Consider the following 8,959-nt stretch of genomic DNA (forward strand, 5'->3'; position numbering starts at 1 on the left):
CATCATAGATCTTGTCATCCTAAATCCGACGCAACTTGTTTCATGGAAAACAGACATGGTATGCTCCCAAAAATGAGTTTTGATCTATTTGTAAAACAGGCAAATTTTGGCAAAATATTTGTGGAGGCTACCTAGTTAGGCGCTTGTACAGTTGACTGGGCTTGCTCACTCTGCAAGGTGACTAGGCTTCAGAAAGAGCCAATGATATCACAACACATGGCAAGTTCAGGTGGCACTAATTAGGTTGAATATGATTGGTTTTTGAAGGTGTTGGTGGTGTGGACCAACCAGAGGCTACCACATGGCCCAACCACAGGCTTCCACGTGGCACCTCGGTGGCCACTAAATTTTTTTTGCAGGTCGAATTAACCTCCACAAGGTTCGATCATTGAACCTATTACTAACTAAACACCGCCATAACCAATGAGTCATGGGTAGTCCTTGTTTAAACGACCCACATAAATGTTATATAAACTCTAACGACGAAGGTGTTGGGGAAAAGGGGAGAAGGCTTAGCCCCAACCCCCCATTAAACAAGGCCATATGGCCCAACGCTACAACCAAGCACCAATTGAAGAGGAGTTAACCATGGGGGCCAACCCCAGGTTCTATGGCAGCCCATGCGACCAGGCGCCGAGACCTAAGGCCAAAGTGGAGGGGGTCAGACCCAGAGCACCAGCTCATGGGTATATGGGGCACCCAAGTGACCATCGACGTGCAAGGGGATGGAGGAAAATTCAATAATCCCACAATTTGTGTCGGTGGTTCACCAATTTGTCACCCAGTTAGCGGAAAAAAGGGGCAGATTTGTAGGACAGTTAGCCGAACTTGGCAAATTTTTTGGTCGACTAGCAACAAAACTTGGGGAGCTCATAACTTTCTTAGTTTTTGGTCTTTTTGGGAGCAAAAAGAGGCTAAAAAAGGGTTTTTGATAGCTCTGAAGCTATTGGAGCTATTATTGAAGCCATTTTAGCACGGTAACATGTTTTAATCACTATTTTTATCGATCATAATGAAAGAGGGCCAATCATTGGAAGTTGGACCAGGAGACGTAGCCCAAGAGGGGTGAACTCCTTCATAACTTGTTGTTTTTTGGTTACTGTTATGGTTGTATTGTTTGATTTTTTTTGCAAATTTTGAGTTTAAATTCATGTTTAAATGTGTTTATGAATTTAACTTAAGAGACACAAAAACTCATTTTATTTAGTTGCAATTTACATAAACCTCAAGCAGTTTCATATACAGATCAGGTACGTAATCCCATGAATTGATGATCTTCTGGACAATATAAAGGGGGGAAATATTTCAGCAAGATTTATTTGAAGTCTGGTATCACTAGGTGCCTATCAAACCCTTTGATGTGTGGAAGATTGGCTTCAAATACAAGGAGGGCCTTTTTCGAATGGTTGGTCATGCCTTTCGAGTTGATGAATGCCCTCATAACCTTCATGAGATTGATGGACAACATCTTGCGACCCTTGGATAATGCATTCATGGTGGTGTATTAAGATGACATCTTGATCTTGATCCAGAGTTGGGAAGAGAACCTCCACCATATTTCACAGGTCCTTCAAACCCTATGACAACACAAGTTGTGTGCCAATTTGGAGAAATGCACTTTTGGCATGACCCGGGTTCAATATCTGGGGTACATCATTGATGAGAAGGGTGTGCATGTGGAACCAACCAAGAGACAAGTCATTTGGGATTGTCCAGCCCCAACCACTCTAATAGAGCTCTATAGCTTTCTAGGTCTTGCCAATTTCTACAGTGGGTGTGGGGGTTCTCTTATATCACTTGGCCTTTAAGTCAAGTCACCAAGGGTGGAGCGAAAGAAAAGTTTTTTTGGTCTAAAACCCAACAGGAGGTGTTTTTCATGTTGAATAATTGCCTCTACTCTGCACCAATGCTCACATTAGCAGACCTGCAACAACCATTTGAGATTGAGACAGACACCTCTAACTATGCTATTGGTACAGTTCTTACTCAGTAGGGGCATCTAGTGGCTTACCACAGTGAGACACTTTCAAACATAGTCCAGAATTATCCCACTTACGACAAATAAATGTATTCCATTATGTAGGCCTGCCATCAATGGAACCATTACATTATGGGGAAGGAAACAATTATCCACACAGACCACTGACCCCTGCAATTCATACAGACATAAGGGAAGTTGCAGAACAATCGCCATTAGAAATGGTCGACATACCTACAACAGTTCCATTTGAGCATTAAGTACAAGAAGGGTAGCACCAATAATGTCTCAAACTATCTCAGCCAACCACCAGTCATGGCGCTGATCACTATGTTCGACTCCTATGGGCATGAGACTTCGGTGTGGCCGCATCTTTACAAGAGCGATCCAAAATTTCGCAGCACATACCAGACACTCTTGGAAGGGAATCAAGTTCCAAATTTTCACCTTCGGGATGCACTGTTATGCAACTTGGGACACATCTATGTTCATTTGAGCAAGCATGCCAAGATGATTTGGGAGGCGCACTACAGTCGGGTTGCTGGAAATTTCGGAGTACAGAAAACATTGGAGGTATTGCAGAAGTATTTTTATTGGTTGAAACTTTGTCATGATCTTGGGAAGCACATTAGATCATGTACCACATACGCCATTGAAAAACCAACTGTCAAGAAGCAAGGCCTATATACTCCTCTAGCTACTCCTAGTCAACCTTGGGAATCCATCTCCATGGATTACATGTTAGGCCTTCCTTCTACTAAGCACGACAATGGATGTGTTTCTGTGGTCGTCGAAAAATTCTCTAAGATGGCCATCATGGCGGCCTACAAGAACAGTATCACAACAGAGGCCACTACTAAGCTCTTCTTTGAGCGAGTGTGGGTACAATTTGCAATCCCACAATCCATTATCTTAGGTCGGGACAATAGATTCATATGTGAATTTTGGTCAAGTCTCTGGTCGATGCTGGATACCAAACTTACTAAGTCCATGATGTTCCACCCCAAAATTGATGGCCAAATAGAAGTTGTCAACATGATGATCGTACACATTTTGCTAATGTACAACTCGAGGCATTCACGCACATGGGATGAAAGCCTCCCCTATGTCCAACATAGCTACAATAGGGCTATCCATAGCTCAACAAGCCATAGCCCCTTTCAAGTAGGGATGGGATTTCAACCATTATGTCTCATTGATGTGACCATACCATTTGTAGCTACTCAAGCAGATTCGTCTCACATCCATTCCGAAGCCGACGGGGCTAACAACTTCATTGAGTGCATTCAACACATCTGCCAACATGTCCATGACATATTGGACAAAGCCAATGTTAAGGACAAGTAGTGCCATGATCAACATCGAGTGTTGCACAAGTTCCATGTGGGCGACAAAGTTTGGCTACATTTGCAGAAGGAGTGCCTCGCTGGACCCCACTGCAAGCTTCGTCCGCTCTGATATGGGCCACACACCCTCACCAAGGTTGTAGGGTACAATGCCTTTGATCTCAACATCCCACTGTTCCTTGGTCTTCACCTAGTGTTCAATGTAGACCGCTTTCGACCATACCTTCTACCATTGTTGGACACATCTGACATTGCAGAACAACTCACACCAACAAAGCTAAACCTGAGCTACATGGAACAAGCCACAATTGATCAACTCATGGACACACAAATCAAGAACACTCACCAATAGAGGATCTAACTATATTGAGTTGTCAAAGCAAGCCAACTCCTTCACCAGGGCAAGTGGTTCATGTAGGACCAAGTTTAATAGAAATTTCCTCACCTTATGGAGGCTTTGCGTGTAATGGGGACCATCATTTCCTAAGGAGAGAGGACTGATCTAGGTGGATATTGGTGGCCACCCGCCTATTCAACCAAGACCTCTAGTCGGTTTCATATGTTTCCTTGTTTATTTCGGCATTTATTTTTTTAGCATTTTTTGGGGGGCATTCGTCAACCCGAAAGGCCTGACCAACCATTCTAAAAGGACATCCTTGGATTTGAAGGCGGTATTCCACAAATCATAGGGTTTGATAGGAGCCTGGTGATAACCGAACTTCAAGTCAATATTGCTGAAATAATTTTCCCCCTTGAGTTGGTCCAGAATGTCATCAATCCGTGGGATTGGGTACCTATTTTGGACAATGATCTTGTTTAACGCTCGATAGTCAATATAGAGTCTCGAGGTCCCTTACTTCTTCTATACCAATACAATCGGACTCCCACAAGGTGATGAGCTTGGCCTGATGTTCCATTTCTGCAACAGATCCTGAATCTACCTCTTGATCTCGTCGTTCTCCATAACAGAGCATCGATAAATCGATCCATTGGGTAGGCACCCCTCGGGTCAGATCGATGGAGTGCTTTATCTAAGAGTGCATAGGTACCCCCATAGGTGAGGTGAAAATGTCCCTGTACTCCTCCACGACCTTGTCCATCTGCTATTGTTCTGTAGAGGAGACCTGTTTGGAAGTCGTGACCATAATCTTCTCTTTCCCTAAGGGCGAATCATAAGGAAAACAAATTTCCTGGTATGTGAAATGATATTATTGCTTTGCAGAGATCAAAGAGATGGTGTTATGTGGGGCTACCTCCGATATCCTGTACGACTTTTTGCCAAAAGTAATAATCATAGAGTGAGGCCTAGATTCATACACATCATGTCGCTTCCACAAGTATGGTTGTCCTAATAATAAATCACAAAATTCAAAAGGAGCAACATCACACAATACCTCATTCGTGAAAGGATTGATGATGTTGGGAAGGCGACACTGCTGGCTGACGTAGAGATCTCCTCCTTAGTGAATCTAGTTGATGGTGCACGGTTACGGATGTGTAGTAGTCGTAGACCCAACTACTTCATGATATTTGTTGAAATGAGGTTCTTTTGGCTCCCACTGTCGACAATGAATTGAATCGAAGAACCCTTCACCCACATCTATGAGTGGAAGAGGTGTTCCCCCTCCTTTGGATCTTTAGGCTCGTTCTTCTGGATCTTGGTGGTGGCCACGATGGCACTAGGATTCGCGTCAATGATCTACTTCTCTTTGTCATTGCCCTTGTCGGGTTCTGAATCAAAGTCTAAACATGCGTCTTGTTTAGAAGCCTTCAACTTGGCCACTAGTGACTGCTTGGCCAAACACTCACTTGTGTTATAAGTGGAGATATTATGGAACTCACACCCTTTTCTTGTTTCCTTCTTTGTCTTCGGGGTGTTGTTTTTTGCTTGCAACTTTGATGGGCTATTGGGTGTCACCTCACCTTGGATTTTTCCTTTGCTCTATAGTTTGGGGGTGCCTTTCCCTTGCTTTAGATTCGCAGATCCAAAGTCTCACTTCTTCTGTTTAAACTTCTGCTCAATCTTGACAACATATCAGTACACCGTGCTAAGCGAGGAGATGTCCAAGAACTCCATCTCGTCCTGGATGTATCTGTGTAGACAACTATGGTACTTGAGTACCAAATATCGCTCAGAATCCTTGATACCCAACTTCGCGCGAAGGGTATGAAAAACATTGGAAAACTCTGGCATGTCTTTGTCCCTTCCATGTCGCAACGTGGTCCACTTTATGTACTTATCTTCATAGATCTCAACAGGTTAGTACTGCTCCTTGATGGCATCCTAGAATGATTCCCAAGTGGGTGCTGCTAAAAATAGTGAGGATGTAATTTCGTCCTTCTTCTCACAGTAGGTTTCCCACCAGTCCTTTACATTGGGGGCGACTTTGGGAAGTGAAAAAGTAATCTTTTCCAGCTAGAAAAATCATGAACATAAAAATATCCTTTTAGCAGATTTAACAATTTCTCTATGGCATCTGCATCTATATAACCTTCAAATATGGAGATTTCAAAGTTAACATGTACTTAAAGGGCGTGGCACTTCCAGAGTGGCTGTCAGAAGAAGATGTGTCACCTTTGGGTAGTCGCTAAAGGATCTAGGTAAAGTTGTCCATCATCGCATTCCTCTGTTGCTCGAGGGATTCTACGAGCAAGATTTTGAAAGGATCCGCTACCCCCTCTTCTTTATTCTCTTCTGCCATGGGAGGTTGTCAGGATTCGTGAGGCTGGTCTTGGAAAGGTTAAACTAGTTCGATCCCTAACTCCTTATATCCTGACCTCGTTGAGGACATGCAAATAAAAATAAGAAAGAGCATATTGCTTTGATACCACTAATCCGAACTTAAACAAGAATGCAACAAATCATAGATATAACCATAAATACAGAGATGCAACAAAGATAACACTTCATTTCATTAATATCAAATACTGAAATATGCTTACAACATAAATGGAAATAAACTAGCTCGGGCGATGGTAGCTTATCCCTGAGAAGAGATGTGGCAGTTACATGCCTATGAACTATGTTATAATGAGGCTGAAGGGGATATTTATTATTGATCAACAAGGGAAAACCCTAAACAACCAAAACCCTAATCCCAAGAGATGGAACACCGAGAGTTTGTGGGCCCCATTGGGGTTAGTTGGAAAACCAACTTCCCAGGGTTGTAACTTGGTCATATTGTCTCTGTTTGGCTCGTACGATACCTTGTTGGAAAGATCTCTCTGAGTACTACAAGATTTACAACAAGTCCCTACCAATGGGCACAACCTTGTTGCAGACCTAAAAAAATGCCATTTAGGGGGTCAAAACTTCTCTAGAAGTTCAGGACCCGGAAAAACTGCTAAAAATAATAAATGTTGCAATAAACAAGGAAACAGATGGAACCAATTGGAGGTCTAGGTGGAATAGGTTGGTGGCCACTAATATCCACCTAGATCAAGAGGCATGTAGCCGCCACTTCTCTTCTCAGAGATAAGCTACCAACGCCCAAGCTATTTATTTCCATTCGATTTGTAAGAATATTTCAATATTCTGATATTAATGAAATGAAGTGTTATTTTTGTTGCCTCTCTGTATTTATGGTTATATCTGTAATTTGGTGCATTCATGTTTAAATTTTAATCACGAGTACAAGTGACCTTAAGAAAAATGGGTAAAGAAGGAAGACATCTACAAAACGCATCTAAGGAAATCAAGGATTTGCAAGAGTACAAAAATGAATTGCAAGACCGAATTATAGTATTTGAGTGGAACTTACGTAATAAAAAAATTATAATTAATCAAATGGTTGATACATTGCAGTAAAAAATTAATCTTTAAAGTAATATGGATATGAAGGATCAATTGATTGATGCACTTAAGATAAAATTAATAGAAAAACAAAGATCAAATTGATGATATACTTGATGCAAAATGTACAACTAAGATAGATGCAATTTGTGACATGGAGGACCTCATACAAAAAGAACATGCAATTCATGATACCGATGAACTCATCCAAAAGATTGATGTAAGTTGTGACACAAAGGAGCTACTAGAAAACATTGATGCAACAAATGATACAAAGGATCTTATCCAAAAGGGTGATGTCACTTGTAACACAAATGAAATCATGCAAAAAGTTGATGCAACAAGTTGTACATAAGACCTTATCCAAAAGTGTGCTGCAAAATGTAGCACATCTGAGATAATGCAGATGGTGATGCATCTTGGAATGAAAAATACCTAATGGAGATGAAATATTCTAGTCAATTCATGAAAGAAATATTGATTTAAGAGTTAGAAGGACATAGTGATGATAACAATAATAGAAAGAGATAATGATGATAACAATACACGTGACAACGTAAAATAAAAACATCAAGAGCTTTCATGATGGTTGTTACACCTTGGGAAGATATATCATTGAACAAAAATTGCCATGACTTGGGATATAACAAATGAAGTAACTCGCATATCCCAGATCACTCCAAACTAGTTTAGTTTGTGACTGTAGGATTTCTTGAAGATGTCCAAAATCTTGAGAACAATTGCCACTATTGTCAAAGAGATGGTCATATGGAGAGTCAATGTATTGATCTCCATCCTTGTATTCATTGCGGGAAGGCAGATCACATATATGAAAGGTTTTGAAAACATAATAAATCTAAGAAAATAATTCAACATGGATGGATAAATTCACAAAAATAGAATCAACAAGTAAAATATTTGCATCAATATTATCACCTCGTCAAGGCAAAGGTAAAGACATAGAAAAAAACAACAATCAAAGATGTTACTCTCCACACCTAAAGGTGGGGGGAGCACAATGATAAAAGAAACTCTCCTACACCTTTCAGGTAGGGAGTAAATTGATGAAGTGAAGATGGTTAGTGGTAAATTAGAAACCACCACATTATTCAAATCAAGTTAGACTGGTTATTGGTAAACTTGAAACTGCCACATTATTCCAAGCATATTAGTCAATGATAAACCATAGACCATCATCTTTTATGGAAGATGGTCGGCGGTCAAATAGAAAAACCACCACCTAGAGAATCCAAAGTCATAGCTTGGATCCTTTCTATAACGAACTATTGAAAAACTTCTCACCTTGCACCTAACATGGGGGGAATATTAGATATCAAGCTTTAAGTTTCAAAGTCTTATTAATAAAATTTCAATTAACATTCAATAAACAATTAGAAATGCCAACATAACAACTAGTCTCCTTAATAGAAAATCTACAGTCATTTAATTTATTCAACCAAAATATTCAAACATAGCAAAATTTCACTTCTAGATATTCAAATATTATTGGGTTTTGAGGAAGTCTTAATTGAAGCTCAACTCAGTAGTTTCAGATTGAAGATGACAAATTTTTTTGGTACATGTGTTGAATAATTATTCAGATGTGTTCAAATAGCTCACTGGGGAAGAACTAAGAAGAGTGTATATATACTTGGAATAAAAACATGGTTCTTCCCCACATTTGGTAAATAGTAAGCCTTGCATCAAAAAGGATGGTCAACAACCATATCAAAAAAACTTTACATTTAACTAAATTACTTGTGTTGACTTTTGAAGATAAATATAAATATAAACAATATAATTAAGAATCAATATAAATCCATTTTAATTATTTGAAGTGTA

Source organism: Pinus tabuliformis, chromosome 2_1, assembly GCF_031772625.1.
Source record: "Pinus tabuliformis cultivar Carrire ecotype Pingquan chromosome 2_1, CPIR1, whole genome shotgun sequence".
Taxonomy (NCBI): domain Eukaryota; kingdom Viridiplantae; phylum Streptophyta; class Pinopsida; order Pinales; family Pinaceae; genus Pinus; species Pinus tabuliformis.